At 47.6% G+C, this 16,210-nt stretch overlaps 1 protein-coding gene across 1 annotated transcript in view; it reads left to right on the top strand.

Annotated features, from left to right (window-relative positions):
• The first annotated feature begins 3,902 nt into the window (after positions 1 to 3,902).
• The window catches only part of KLHDC8A (kelch domain containing 8A), a 20,030-nt gene continuing 7,722 nt past the window's right edge, over positions 3,903 to 16,210 (top strand). The window contains exons 1-2 of the mRNA XM_008073273.2: positions 3,903 to 4,005; positions 4,397 to 4,431. The gene's annotated coding sequence lies outside the window, so the exon portion shown is untranslated. The remainder of the gene's footprint in view (positions 4,006 to 4,396; positions 4,432 to 16,210) is intronic.

Raw genomic sequence — 16,210 nt, 5'->3', positions numbered from 1 at the left:
CTGGGCTCAGGCAATCCTTCTGCCTCAGCCTTCCAAGTAGCTGGAACTACAGACATGTGCTACCACACCCAGCTAATTTTTTGATATACCCAGGCTGGTCTTGAACCCCTGGGCTCAGGCAATCCTCTCACCTCAACCTCCCAAAGTGCTGGGATTACAGGCTTGAGCTACCATGCCCAGCCAGCATCCTATATTTTATCTGATAACTCTAGGTACAGTCAGTCTCAACCACACCCAGGTCTGCAAACATAGATCTCCTGTATTTGCTTAGAATGCCCGCCACGCAGTTTTGCCAAAATCTGACACCTTTTTGAAGGCCTAGTTCAAACTACCTCTCTTGCAAGATCTTCACTGGCATCCTCAGATAGTTAAAACTGCTTCTTCTTCTCCACTCTCAGAGTGCAAAGAGCAGACCGATCACGCGTCCCTCAACACACGCTTCCTTCCACCCTGCAGATGTGTGTCCTGCATTTTCTGCCCCTCAAGCTTGGAAGCTTCCTGAGCACCAGACCAATGTGCCCTGCTACCTCACGTTTGCACTCAGGAGGTGCCCATTAGCTATTTGTTCAATGAATAAATAAGACGCGATTGTCCTAAATCAGAGCTACTTTCTGTTTCCATTTTCAGAGTGAATTTTCTCCCCTAAAATTCTAGGATCAGTGGCACATGGGCACCACAGGCAAATTATACATCTTCCAGAATTAATCTGAAATCTTCCAATATCAAAGAAAGGAGGGAAGCGTTAATCTGTCCCTTCTCTGGACAAGGAAATGCGAATTTATTTTTAAAATATTCAGCAGTGACAACCACTGGTTATAAGATAAAACAATGATGAAAGCTTTGAACAAAAACATCTCCATGTGAAGAAACTTTGCTTTGTATTTCAGCATCTGTGTGAGCAGGTCTGTACCACAAAGCAGGAAAATGAAATCTCCCAAGCACTATTTGCCAAGGGATTTGCTTCCCTCCTTTGTCTGTTCTGATAATCCGAGAGTGGCTGAGAGCGGCCCATTTTGTCTCTGGGTTGAGGCGAAAGGGAGAAATCTTTTCCAAAATAGCCCATGGGATGGCTGGGCTCCCTCAGACAGGATTTGGGAAAGGACAAAGGAGTCATGTGGGCATTTCATGAAGGGTGTCTGGACTGGGTGCCCTGGTACGGGGAAGGCATCTGTTCCTGCCATTCGCACATCTTCCGGTAATCCTCCATTGATCGCCTCCTGCTGCTCCTTCCTGCCCACTCGCCCTGGCCCTCCCCGCAGTGCCCTCTGATGCTGGGCCCCTCGTTCACTGCCCTAATTCAATGGCTTCTAATTGGATGCTCAGCCTGGCTAATGGCTTCTTCCCAACTACAGGGCTGACATTTACTTACTTGATTTCCACCCCTCCCTCTGCTCTCTGGCCTCCTTTGTGAGCAGAGCTTAAATTAGGCGGATTTTAGATCCAGCACCTTTTTATATTTCGGCGTGGGCTTCTTGTTTTATGAGTGGGAGGGGGTGGCTGAGTGAGAAGAGCCTTGGAACTATATGCTGAGCTGATCAATCCTGACCCCTGCAGATAAACCCAGCTTTGTGACTTATCCATGTCCCCAAATCCCAGCTGATTCTGGGCTGCCTTCCTTTGTTTGCTTTGTACCCTGGCCCTAGCCTGCTAATTTCAGCTGGAACAAACTTTATTCTGTCACTGAATATCAGACCAGCGCCAAAAGAGTCGTTGCTTGTTTTCATCACTGGAAATGTTCTGGGCCGAACATCAGGCTTCCTCATCACCAGGATTTCATATTCAGAATTGTAATTAGAGCCATAATCATCTTAGTGGCTATCTTAGTTGCCACAATCTGAACTCACCCCCTTCTCTTCCTTGTCTCTGGGTATGAACATCTTTGGAGAGATAAGGAAAGAATACTGAAAGGATTGTGTGTTTGAAACATCATCTCATCTTTGCATCTGCCTCTTATTCAATCTTGTAACCCCAAACAAAACAGAAAAGAAGAGCATCACCCAGCAATATTTGCTTGGAATGGATTACAAACTGAGTTTAAAATTGCTCTCAGATATGGATTATTGCATTTATGTGTTTATTTATAGGCATCACCTGATAAAACAAAGAGACAAACAGCAAGCTTCCCTTTGGTTTGACTGCATGGCTCCAATCACCAGCATCACCCAAGCAGCCATGGTTCTGGCAAGCCATCAGCTTATGGGGATTTCTTTTACTCGACTCTTAATTCTATTAGACTCCCCATCCCCTTCAGTCATTTTACACACACACACACTTCCTCTTTAATTGGGCCGTGGTAGTCTCTTCCAGGAGTTTCTAACGTGGCACTCAATTCATCCATGGCTGTTCTGATGAACGGCTGTCTCCTCTGCTCAACACTTCATTAGGTGTGACAGCCTGCAGCCAATGGTCACCATGCCACCTTGTTAAGGAATCAAAGTTCAGCTCAGCAGGGAGTCTGCGAGACAAGCAGATCATTGTGGAGGGGAGGTAACAGTGATGAGGGGCCTCCGGAACAGATGCAGGAAGCACACTGGAGTGCAGTTCACTTTCTTACACCAGGTTATGAAATTAGGAGCTGGGGTGATAAAGGCAACTCAGTTACCCAGGTGTTGTCTCTGCAGCTGAGGGATTGATGTTCAAGCCTCAGGAAACATCCAGGATGTCTGAGTCTCAATAGGTAGCCCATTACCTACAAAATCAATATGGCCTACATGCAAACCCTTTCCCTACACAATCCTCTTTCTAGCATTCACGTTCTCTTTCCTCTCTTCCTGCAAAGAGAGCCGGAGAAAAAGAAGGGATAACTATTTCCTAGTTCTGGATACTCATGGCTGATTTACTTGGTTAGGTAAGCCCATACTTTTAAAAACTGGGGTGTAAATTGCATACAATAAAGCCCACAGTTTGGTGGGTTTTGACAAATATATACACCCTTGTAACCACCACTCTACCAGTTATAATAGCATAATTAATCCTCACATTTAATCCCTATGAGAGGATTGGTGTTACTGGCTTAATTTCATACCTGAGGAAATGGAAGATCAGCAAGATTAACAACAACAGCAATAAAAAATAGCAAACACTATGAGCCCAGCACTGTTCTAAGTACTTTGTACATATTACCTCATTTAATCCTCTCTACAACCCCTTTAGTCCCATTTTACAGATGAAGACACTCACCCAAGTTCACACAGCTAAATAGTTGAAGCAGGATTTCTGGTGCTCAGTTTATATTCTTTTCCTGACAATACCAGCTCCTCAGAAGATGAAACAAATTTTCCTTAAATAGATTTTATCTTATTCCAAGACAACCTCCCCATCAAAAAAACAACAGAACTAATAGTCATTAAAAGGAGAAGCCATATGTCCCACACCTGTGTTAGCCCCACCTGCTTTCTTTAAATTGTAGGCAGTCTGCTCTCACATCATGGAAAAAAAAAGGCTGGGCTTATCTTGGCTACTCGGGAGGCTGAGATGAGAGGATCACTTGAGCCCAGGAGTTTGAGGCTGCAGTGAGCTATGATCGTGCCACTGCACTGCAGCCTGGGTAATAGTGTAAGACCCTGTCCCCCACCTCAAAAACAAAACAAAACCAAAAAACACACAAAATAAAAGGTTAGGCTTAAAGAGGAACCTTCGAGCCATCTCCCCAAGCAAAGCGATCAAATTGCCCTGAAAGGCTCAAGTCCAGCTTTGCCAGCAGTGCTGAGCATTTCTTCTGGAATTGTACACCCTCTCTGAACCACTGGTGCCCCATCTGTGCATAAAAAGGCAACTATACAGGGTGGTTATTTGAGACACTAATACGAAAGGTCAACCCACTTCTCTTCAACCCACAGCCCCACCCCCAGAGCAGGGAAAATCTGCCATTGTTGGATCAGGGCTGAGGTGGACATTTGCCCTTTGCATAAGTGGCAGCTTTGCAAAGGACAGCCTCTTTCTCTCTTCCCTCCATTCTCTCCCATCTGGCAGAGGAGTCCAGCTCCCTAAATCTTCTTTTTGTTGGTTAGTTTCCATGGCAGTTATTGTCTGTGTGTGCGAGCGTGTCCGCCCCCTCACCCTCTCTCCTCACAGAGCGGGCCCTGGCAGCTGAGACTCGGTGGAGGGAGAGGCGCTCTGAGGCGCTGGGGCTCTGGCTAGCTGGCTGAGGCCCTCTTGGTGGGGGGCCACGCCTCCTGGAGCTCAGGGATCCCCCAAGCTTCTATGTACTCAGGGCCCGGCGGGCCCCCTGCCCTCTGCATAGGGGCCTGGCTGCATCCCAGTTGATCAGCTGGAGGCAACAGCAGTGGAGGAAGCCCTGGGGACCTGTAGACTCTGTCCCCAGCCTGCTCCTAGGACAAATCTCAGAGTCAACACCTGCCCGAGCCTCTCCAGCCCCTTTCTTTGTCTTTTGCAGATGATCACTGGATGTCCTCCTTTCCCCTCGGTCAGGTAAGTTTTATTTCTATCTATCTATGCAGAGTGATGTCTTGGCATTCTGAGTGCCTGCTGGTGGGGAGATGGGTAGTGTGTTAGTGAGAGGAGGGCTGAACAGGCCAGACAGGCTGGCATGAGGGCCAGGGAGGGGCAAGGGTCTCTAAGGGCCTTTTATCCTCAGCTGGGCCTTTCCATCTGGTTTTAACCCAGCAAATTAACTTCAAAGATCACTGTCCAGGACACAGACTGACCAGCATCCAGCACTTCTGGCTTCTTGTCCAATTCAGCTCAACTTATAAAATATCTGTCTATACAGGTTGCTATGCTTGTCTCTGAAGGGATTATACTTTGACAGGAGTGACACTTAACATGGCTCCTGCCTTCAAAATGCTTACCATCTTGAAAGAAAGATAGAATGTCTACATAGGTGGGTACATGGATTCTGGGGCCAGGCAAGCTGGCTTTCACATCCCATTCTGGGCAAGTCGCTTAACCTCTCTAAGTCTCAGTTTCCTCATCTGTAAAATGACAATAGTAGTAACAGTGCCTACCTTTTAGGCTAAATTATACACACAAAACTTAGATCATTAGCCGGGAGTGGTAGCGCACGCCTGTAGTTCTGGCTATTTGGAAGGCTGAGGTGGGAGGATCGCCAAAGCCCAGCAGGTCGATGTGAGCATGCCACTGCACTCTAGCCTGGGCGACAAGTGAGACTCCAACTCAAAAAAAAAGCTTAGATCAGTTCATGGCACATATTAAACATCATATCTTTGTTAACTATTATTGTTATTATTGTGAGGTTCAAATTATACAAAGTATGTAGATAATTTGGCATGGAGTTGAGAATATTGGTGGTGATTATCAGGCAAGGTAGTCATAAGTGGTAACATGGTTGCAGATGAGGTTCAGTGGAAACGAGAACAATAACTCTTGCTTGCAGGGATCATGCACGGAGGTGGTATTCGGGCCAAGTATGGAAGGATGACTAGGATTTCAACAAGCAGGGATGAACGTATGAAGCAGAAAGCACAAAGCCAAGGGTAGAGGCAGGAAATGAAAGACCTCTTGGGCATCAGCTAGTGGAGTGATTTGGCTGGAGCCCAAGCACTAAGCCTGGTTGAACAGCTGGGCTGGACTTTGGGCTCCTAGCGTCTTGAAGACAAAGGCCAAATTTAGGGCATGAAAATGTGAATACTGGAATGACCAACCCAGTACCAGGACAAGGGGAAGTGTGACACTTGAAAGAGAGCCACACCAGGAGCCTGAGACCAGGGTTCAAGTCCTGGCTGAGCTTCAGATTAAACCGGGTGCTCTGAGGTTAATCTCTTCACCTTTCTGGATTTTTCTTCCCCATTTATGAAATGGGAATAATAAAACATCTCACAATTTTACTATAATTATTAAATATTGCATACAGGTGTGACATTACAAGTCAGTATATAAAATGCAAAGTACTGTCTGCCAAGTAAAGGGCAATTTGCCTGTCATTTGCATGGTCCTGGAAAAAATGCAAAGGACTAGATCATTTAACAAGGAGATGTGTAAATTGTCTAGAACCATGCCTGACTCATTATAGTTGAATGAATGATTTCTGCCACCGTGATTTATTGACTCATTCATCCACTCGTTCACTCATTTGTTCATACAGCAAATACTCCTTGAGTCCCCACCAAATGCCAGGCAAGAGACTTGATGATGAGAAAGAGTGGTGAATACGTCAGCACGCACCCTGTCTTGAGGCACTTACCAGCAACTCAGGAAACTGGCAACCTGAGGACTTCTAGGTGCCCCACCACCCAGGAGCTTCCATCCCACTGGCTATCTTCCAGTTTCTCTCAAAGATTGTTGCTGTTGGATACTTATTTCTAATTGATTTTAGGCTCCCAAGACATCCCACACCCACATAGGTCTTGCGAACACCTCCTCTCTGCCCTCTGCTGGCGGGAAGTTGTAAGTGCTTTGCAATAAACAGCTCAAGATTCATTACACGTCAATACCAAGCATTCCTGCTGCCTTCCATCACTCCTGAGATGAACCGAAGCACCTTAATATTTAAAGAGGAATGAATTTGTAATTAGCACCTTAATGTTATATCAGAGTCATTCCAGAGAGGTTCTCTGTTTAAATGCAAATTGAATCTTCCTAAAGGAAAGCTAAAAGGTGATGAAATAGCTAGCAAAGAATGAGGAAGCAGGGGAGGCGGGAGGTGGCACTGATGTGGAGTTGTCTCTTTCGTCACTGTTGCTGACTTGCTGCCTGCCACACTAGCTTCACTTGAGGACCAGGTTCTGAGGCTGAGGGAGCCTGAGGTGGGCCTGGGTCTCTAAAGTCTCAATTCACCTGCGTATTCATGGGGATGCCCAAACCGGCAGCCATTTTGGTGGGTCCTCATTGGGCTGCTGGAGGTCATCTTAGAATCCCAGTGATCCAGAGAGGATATGGGTCTTGGAGTCAGGCAGATCTGAGTTGGAATCTAAGATTCTCCTCTGACTATCTGTAAGGGCTTGGGTGAATTTTCTACTCTCCCCTGTGCCTTCACAATGTAAGTCGAGCTATTAGTCCTTGTATCTCTCCAGACTGTTGTAAAGATTGTGATAAACACAGAAAATGTGCCTGGTATACTGTAAGTGCCCCCAAAATGTTTGCTTCCTCCCATTGGCCCTAGATATTCTTGTGCCAACTTCACATGCCCAAGTAAGTGTGGAGCAAGTGGTTGAGAACGCAAGTCGGGGCATTCCTCTTATTCCCAAAAAATAGCTTAAGGTGAGGGAGAGGACACAAACATTTTCTGTAAAGGGCCAGATAGTAAATATTTTACACTATGCGGGCCACACGCTTTCTGTCGCAACTACTCCACTCTGCCATCGTAGTGGGAAAGCCGCCATCGGCAACACGTACATGAGTGAGTGTGGCTGTGTTCCAATATAACTTTATTTATAGATGCCAAAATGTGAATTTCATATCATTTTCCCTTATCCTAAAATATTTTTCTTTCGATTTTTCCTCCAATCATTTAAAAATGTAAAAATGATTCTTAGATTGTAGGCCATACAGAAACAGGCAGTGGGTTCATTTGGCCCTCAGTCACAGTTTGCTGATGCCTGTGCTAATGTATTACCTGTGATTTGGGGAAAATTCTGGAGCTGAGATTGCAGGGGAGGGATGTCATCCAAGAAAGAAAATAGCCCTTTCTGGGCCAGGACTGAGGAGGAACAAAGGACACACAGGATCCCAGGGGGGTTCCTCCTGGGAATCCAGCCATTAGGTCACAGTGTGAATACAAGTGCTACTCTGATTCTTGCCTAGTGATATCCAGGGAAAGATTGCTGGCTCTTCTGGGTACTAAGCAGGCAGCCACATTCTCCTGGTGAAAGGCTAAAGTAGCAGCTCAAGGGCTCAGGCCCTGCAGCTCTTTCCTCACCTAGGAGGCAATGCAGGTCCTGGGCTCCTTGACCTCCTCAGATGCATGACTGCCCATGCTGGGAGTGCCTGCGGATGGGAATGGGCAGACCCTTGATTTACCAAAGCTTGCCTGGTTGTCACATTTCTGGACCCTCATCTATTCTTAGACATATATACACAACCCCCCCACCCCCCGCAGCCAACCCTTCCTGTGTCCCCACCTTCTCTCTGTCTATCTCTAGCACACAGGGGCACAGGTCAGCATACCAGATGGCAACCTCGCTGCTGCAGCAGATTGCCTATCTCCCTTGAGAGCAGGAGTAAGGTGGGGTGCTGGATGACGCCTGCTCTCCAATCCCCACCCTCCTCTTCAACACGCCTCTGCCCAGTCTTTCCTCCAGAACCTCTGGAAAGGAGGATGTGTGTGCATGTGTGTGTATGTTCGTGTGTGTGCGTATGCCCATATGTGTGATGTGAAGCACCAGAGGAAGAGCAAAAGCCACTCTCTATCACTGTACAGGTCTTACCCCCCAGAAACAGGCACTGCTTTGCAACTGGAGGGTGAGCTAGACCTGCTTCTCTGGCCCCCATGGAGGTTGGTGGGCTCATGGAGGTGAGGCATAGGGTAAAGAAGAAGGCTACCTCAAGGCCTGGCAGGGAGAAGCAGAGGCCTGAGACTGAGGGTGACTGCTGTCACTTCCGGCTCTCTAGAGGGCGTGGGCTAAGTGTCATCTCTCACCAGTCCGACTTGTGGGGCCTCATTTTTCCCTTCCTGGCCTCATAAAGGGTCCACAGCCTTGGATCCCACTGGACGTCAAGGTCAGACAAAATTTGGAGCTAGAAGGGAAGCAAGGAATGGGAGTCGGGTCATGAGAAATCCTCTTTTTTTTTTTTGAGTTGGAGTCTCACTCTGTCCCCCAGACTGGAGTGCAGTGGCCGCTCCCGGCCACCACAGCCTCAGCTTGCTGGGCTCCAGCGATCCTTCCGCCTCAGCCTTCCAGGTAGCTGGAACTACAGGTGCGCTCTACCACACCCGGCTAATTTTTGATTTATTGTAGAGATGAGGTCTCACCAAGTTGCCCAGGCGGGTCTCGAACCCGCGGGCTCAGGCAATCCACTCACCTCAGCCTCCCAAATGCGCGGGATTACAGGCTGAGCCACCGAGTCTGGCTTGAGAAATCCTCTTAAAGGGAGGAGTAAGATCAAATAGAAGCCCAAGGTATGTTCTGCACCAGGTGAGGAATAGCCACCTGGAAATAAGAAGACTCTCTGGGGAGTGGCCTCTTTCTCTCCTGGGTAGAGATGAAACAAGAAATGAGCTTTTGTTCTTCAGATAAGGTAGTTTTTGCTAGGAAGAGGGACCTCATGCGGTTGAACAGGCCAGACTTTTGTTTAGCCTTTTGTTTCTTCCTTGCGGGCCCTACTTCTGAGCCTGTGGGGTTCCATGGGATGGGGCTGTGTGTCCCTGGCCCTGCTCACTCAAAGCCTGCCAGCCGGAAAGTCAGTCCCTGGCACCTCAGCACACACACACACACACACACACACACACACACACACACACACACACACATCATCGTCATCATCATCATCCATGACAGGCAGGCTAGCCCATCTGCCAATCAATCTTCCTTGCCGATTTCCCAGCTGGAAGCAGCAGGGCCGTATGTAAATCATTCAGAGCCCTCTCTCAGCTCTGCCAGAATGTGGAGCTCTTTTTAATTAAGAAGAATAGAGGATGCTGCTGACTCTGGAAACGGCAATATTAACTTACTAATGGGCAGTTAAAGAGCCGTGTCTGAGTGGTCTTCTGCTGCCTTCCCCAGTCTGCAGCCTCTACTCCTTGCCAAAGCTGCTGCCATGAAGCTCTGCTGTCTTCCACATCAGAAGGGGTGAGGACAAGGCCCCCTAGGGCCCCAGTGCCAAGCCAGACCCCAGCCTAATGACCTGGGACAAATGGGCATATTTTCACTTGTAGAGAAAGGGCCAGATGGAGGTGATTTGAGCCTTGAGGCCTCTGCTTACTGTCCTGGCAGCATGGGAAGACAACAGGTACCCCAGGAAGGTCAAACATCAGCAGGAAGCACAATTAGGCTTCCAGTGGGGACCCAAGGTCTACAAGGAGTCCTCTCATTAGCCACAGCCACAGCTATCACAAGTGCTCCCCACCTTGGGCTGACTGGAGGGAAATGAGTGTGATGACAGCAAACAACCCGAGGAAGAGCCCAATAAAGACCTCACTAGTAACTGAACCATGGGCAGTGCCCATGAGAGCCGGTGGGGCCAGACCTCTGTGATTGTATTGCCCAGAAGAACACAAGGATGTCCGTTCTAGAATCTACTGCTTTGTCAGTATGGCTAAATGCTTCTTTCTCTAGGGGTTTCCACCCTGCATAATACCCCTGGGAGCAAAGAACACTCCAGCTGGGAGAGACCTCTTAGCTGTTCTCTTCATCCTCCTCCTAATTTTACAGACACTAGAATGGACATGACTCTCCCAGAGTTGCACAGCCTGATTGTGACAAAACGTAGTCTAGAGCAGAGGTCTTCTGACACTCACTCCTGTGTCTTTCCTATTCCTAGTCTGTCTCAGAGACTCTGCGGCCTCTCACCTTACCTCATGCCGGTATTTCAAGTTTCTGATGTGGCTTGCCAGGAAATTCTTCCTTATTTATAACCCAGATTCTCAGGCTTTACTAGTAGCCCCATTTCCTTTTGCAATTTCCTCGGTAAACACAGGGAAGTCACAAAGGTCTTCCAGAGGCTTCCCTTCCCACTGTCATCATCATCAGGTGCACTAAAAGCAGAGGAATTTGCAGCTTCCCAACCCTTGGTTTCCTGCATTGGGCAGCTCTTGAATCTGAAAACCAAGATGGTCCCTTCCCCTCACCCATCATTCCATACCTGGGATCCACTTGCTAGTGTCCCGATTTTACCTCAAAGGGCAGGAAGGTGCTCACAAGTGAACAGATGCATTCCTTAACTTACCCTCTACATTCCAGGCACCACAATATGCACTGGAGAGGGGGAACCGGGTGGGTAGTTGAAGGAATGTAGATAATGTGACTATAATTGAGGCTGCATGGTCAGGAGCGGAGCCCGAATCGCTGAGGCTATTCTGCGGGGCCCCGGACCTCTACCTCTAGGGCAGCAGTGCCGCATGAACAGATGCAGATTGCGGTTCTGACTGCTGGTAACTCTGTCATGTCATCTCCCATAAAGCCCATGTGAGCCCTAAATCCTTCCTCTGGGTTGATGTTGGGACTGGGTCGGAGGAGGCCCTAATGAGGTTTTTCCATTTGTGAGGAGGAACCCACCCTTTTCTTGGTCTGCTGCCAGCTTCAGTCCTAACTGGATGAGTCAGCCTCACTCCCCACTCCCTGATGCGGACCAAGCTTCTGGTTAGGAATGAGAAGGTGATTATCTAAAGGAAGGGCACCAGCTGTTCTCCGGATTAGAATGCAGTTAAGGCTGCAGCAGATGAGACTTCATGTAGCTAAGAGGAAAGACATCCTATCCAAGATGCAGGCCTAGAGATGATTGCCTACAGGAGGGTGTGGGTCCTGGTAAGGCTGCCTACTTTGCGAAATCAGCACCTGCTTTTGGGGGCACACTAGCCTGAATATACAGAAAGCTGAAGGTACTAAAACTTGCCATCACACAGGGAAGAAAAAAACTCACCTTTATGGAGTACCTGTGACGCGCCCAGGAGTATGCCTGGCATCTCCTTCCTCTTACTACTCCAAAAAGTAAGTTTTCTTATTCCCTTTTTCACAGGTGAGGAAACTGAGATTCAGGGACATAAGTGACTTGTTCATAGTCACATAGCTAGGAGGTGGCTGAGCCAGGGTTCAGACTCACTATCTGGTTCCAGAGTCTACATGCTGTCCCACTACCCTACCATCTGTGGGGCACTGCAGAAAGACGACAGGCCTGAGTGCCAGGAGTCTTCTGCTGTAGCCTATGTTTTGTCACAATCAGGCTGTGCAACTCTGGGAGAGTCATGTCCATTCTGGTGTCTATAGAGAAGGTGATCCTGGCCTTAAAGCTCCCAGAGTGTCCTGTCAGCTAGTGTGGTACCCCAGAGAGGACACTCAGGTGGTACTCACTAATGGGAGGGTAAAATGTGTTTTGGGGGCAGAGAAGGAGCTGCTGCGGCAACCAATGGCCAAGCAACTCCTCTTTCCTACATCCCTAAAAGTGCTCCCTACACCTGGAATTCCACCAGTCCTTGAAGCCCTACGCATACTTACTCCACCCATGGCCTGCTGCACTGAGAATCTGCCTCATTTACTGGGGAGAAACTGTCCTCCCCACCCCAACCCCAGCTTCCCTATAACCCAGCACAGAGTTCAGTGAAAACAAGATCCTGCAAAATACCTAACAAATACTCAATAGAAACTGAGTAAAACTGAGAAAAGTATTAAGAACAGGATGTCTTTCAGGCCATGGTCTAATTGCTTGTTCTGGAAGTCGTGTATTTCATTGTATGTAAATTAGATCACAACAAATCTAAATGTGACTTTCAGAAAGCTTACTGAGTCAGATGCAGTGACATGTGCCTGTAGACCCAGTTACTTGGGAGGTTGAGGCAGGAAGATCACTTGAACCCAGGAGTTTGAGTCCAGCCTGGGCAACAGAGTGAGACCCATCTCAAAAAACAAAAACAAAACATGACAAAAGTGTACTGAATGACTTTTTCTGGGCCGAGCATCCCCAAGTTTGATTGATGCATAAATATCACAATAATAAAGACTCCACCATATCAAAGATTTAATCTTTAGAGGCTTTTATGATCTTTCCCTCCTCTACTTCCTCAACCTCCCACTCCCACTTGGTAACCAAGGCAAAAAGTCAAACACTTTTTAAGAAACAAAAGAATCCCAGGCTTGATGCTATGCAAGATCTTAGAGCAAGAAGGATTTAGGTTTGACTTGAGGAAGAACTTCTTGATGAAGAAAATGGTTACACACTAGAATAGGGTGGTAATGAATCAAAGGAGTCCCTGGACTCTCCCCCTGTGCTTGGCACTCATTAAGGCCCCAGCTTGGTGCATTCAGTCCAGGCATGGAAACCGCAGGTGACTCAGGGAATCTTAAGTGGCGGTTGCTAGGTTACAAGCTTCCTCAATGTGCACTCACTGTAAGGACTAAAGGATGTCACCTGGCTGGGAGGAAGAACCATGGGGGTAGGGCAGATGAAGAGGAGCCAGGACTTCCAGAACAAGCAGTTAGACCATGGCTTGAAAGACATCCTGTTCTTAGTACTTTTCTAAAGGTCCAAGTCCCCAGGGTCCCATGGTCTGCATAGAGGATGGTGCCTGTAGGTCATGAGCATCATGTTAGAGTGAGAACCTATCCTGGGGCTGGATTCCAGCGCTTCCCTAGCTGCACTGCCTGGCACAAATAGTATGGGCAGCCGCTGGAATCCTCTTGGGGTCTGGGCGCCTTTCTTCACTGCAGCTGGGCAAAAAGCAAAAAGCCAGGTGAGTGTGAACCACTTGGTTTCCTTACTAATGCACAATTCTTTCATTTGTGATTTAAAAGGCAAAGGGCATTGGATGTGGAATTCAAAACTTTGAGCCACCCAGACACTAGCATAGTCATAAATAAGTCACTTCATTTCACTAAGTCTCAATTTCCTCATCTGTAGAAAGTGGCCATTGATACCTGCCCTGGCAACCTCTGCCAGGGCTGTGTTAAGATGATGAAAAAAGCCGGGCTCGGTGGCTCAGCCTGTAATCCTGCGCCTTTGGGAGGCTGAGGTGAGTGGATTGCCTGAGCCTGCGGTTTTGAGACCCGCAGTGAGACCTCATCTCTACAATAAATCAAAAAATCAGCCGGGCGTGGTAGCACATGCCTGTAATTCCAGCTACTCGGAAGGCTGAGGCGGAAGGATCGCCGGAGCCCAGCAGGTCGAGGCTGCGGTGGCCAGGAGTGGCCACTGCACTCCAGTCTGGGCGGCAGAGTGAGACTCCAACTCAAAAAGAAGCAAAAACAAAACAAAACAAAAAAAGATGATGAAAAAAATGGCTATGCAAGGACTTAGTTTATCTCAACGGGTGATGCAAACATAAAGTATAGCGTTGTGGAACTCTGTCCATCTGTTTATTAAGCAGCCCCAGCTAGGATAGGCTCATTTAAGAAGCCCTTCCTCACTGCTTTGGTAAAAGACTCAGTGGGCAAAAGAGGTTGAAGATGAGCTCCAACAAGTCCCTTTGAGGACAATCTATGACTTTCAACCTTCCTGATATTGTGAAGACAGTTCAAATTGAGGTAAAGGTCTGTTCCCTATACTTCTGGACAGATAGAGACTTCTAGGGAAAACGGGAAATGCTTGGTGTTTCTTAGTAAATGTTAACTAAGACCACATTCTTTGGAATGAACGAGTTCTTATTGAACAGAGAAAACAGAACACAGCATTCCTGTGAAGGTTTTAGAGGTGCTTCCTTTTTAAGTACAGAGAATTCAAACAAACAAAAACAGTGAAATGTTTAAGCCAAGATCTCAAGATCTTAAGATGAACCTTTTGTGAGTTGTGACTTCTGTTTCTCAGTGAGGGACAAAATGTTTGTGCTTGTTCTCACTTTTCCTTTTGTTTATAGTAGCCATAATAATGGTATTAATAGAGATTTAATAGGCCCTTGTTATGTATCAGAAAGTATACTGAATACTTTACAAATCTTATCTCATTTAATCCTCACAAAAACTTACAAGGATACATCCATACCATGGGATGCTACTCAAAAATTAAAAGGAACAAACTACTGATACATGGGACAACTTGGATGACTCTCCGGGGAATTATGCTGGGAAAAAATTTTTTTTCAAAAGGTTGCATACTGTATGATTCTATTTCTATAACATTCTTGAAATAACAATATGATGCAAATGGAGAACAAAGTAGTGGTTACCAAAGGCTGGGGAGGAAGGAAGGGGCTGGGTATAAAAAGGTAACGTGAGGGAACCTTGTAGTGATAGAAATGTTCTTGTCTTGACTGATCGATTTCAATACCCTTGTTATGATATATATTGTACTGTAGTTTCATAATATGTTACCATTGGGGGAACTAAGTAAAGGGTATTTTTTCTTTCAATTGTGTGTGAATCTAAAATGTATCTCAAAATAAAAGTCTAAATATCTATGTATGTAATGTAATATACACATAGTACATATGTATATAACATAATACACATATATAATTATATATATGAAACTGAGGCTCAAGAGTAGCTAAATAATTTTCAGAGCCAGGATTCAAACCCAAGTCAGACAGTCTCCCAAGCCTGGGTATTTTAAGACTTGACTATATTCAAGGGAACCAGGTAGACGGAGAATCTACAGTCCCAAAAAGACTATTAGAGAGTGACTTGAAAGGATTGTTTGTCAAGCCTTTTGGGTTGATGCCAAGGACCAAGATTTGATAATCAGGTTTCCCTTCCTAAGGTGTGTGAAGGGTAATGGTGGTGGTAGTGGGGTGTACATGTGTATTACAGAGATTGCCTTTGCATTTGTCTATCTAGATTGATGTCTCCAGTTATGTGTCCACATATTTCTGCACCTTTGTCAGTTTCTCCGTGAATGTGTCTATTTCAGGGAGGGAGAGGAAGGGTAATGTGTAAGCTCTGCTTATAAGTGCAGGTCCGCGTATACGTTATATTGGATGTACCTGTGTCGGATCTGCGTGTGTCACACCCACGTAACTTGTTTCCATGAGGTTAAGCCATATGATACTACCGCCCCCAAAGCAAAGCTGCCTATTCAGCCAGCCTGTCACGAACTGGGTCTGAGTACCGTAGATAAACTGGGTAATTGGACTCTCCGCCTCTTCATCCAAAACAAACACAAAAGCCCGCCCCACACTGGAGGGAGCCGTCCCCGTCATCTGGGTACTTGGCTCTAGTGCCCTGCTTTCTTTGACCGGGTAGACAAAGTGAGCATCTCCCTCCCCCGCAGGGCCCGCGCGGCCGGGCTTATGTAAAGAGGTCACCGCTCGCTGCCGCCGGGCGCACGCGGATTCCCGCACAGGTGTGGCGGTTGCGGGTGGGGACGTGTGTGCAGCAGGCTGGCCGGCTCCCTCCCCGGCAGCGGCTCCGCTTCTCCTTCCTGCTGTTCACTTATTCTCGGTATCCGCATGTGTGACGGTGGTGTGCGTACTGGGGAAGGACAGAGCGCCCTCTCCCCCGCTCCCCGCGCCGGCAGGCGGGGGCTCCGGGCTCCCCGGTAATGCTAATGCGTCGCCGGCGCCTTGCCGCCGCGCTCCTCCGGCCTCGCATGTGAGTGATGCGGGGGCGCCGAGATGCTGGGCGGGGGCTCGGGGGGAGAAAGGCGTCGAAGCCGAAAGAGGTTAACTCCTTCCCTTGCCCGGGGCGTCCCCGTGCCCCGACCCCGGGGA

The sequence above is a fragment of the Carlito syrichta genome, unplaced genomic scaffold (assembly GCF_000164805.1).
Source record: "Carlito syrichta isolate Samal-C Ts95f unplaced genomic scaffold, Tarsius_syrichta-2.0.1 Scaffold315803, whole genome shotgun sequence".
NCBI classification, from domain to species: domain Eukaryota; kingdom Metazoa; phylum Chordata; class Mammalia; order Primates; family Tarsiidae; genus Carlito; species Carlito syrichta.
Note: the sequence above shows the minus strand (reverse complement) of the source record. Positions and strands in the feature narration are given on the sequence as shown.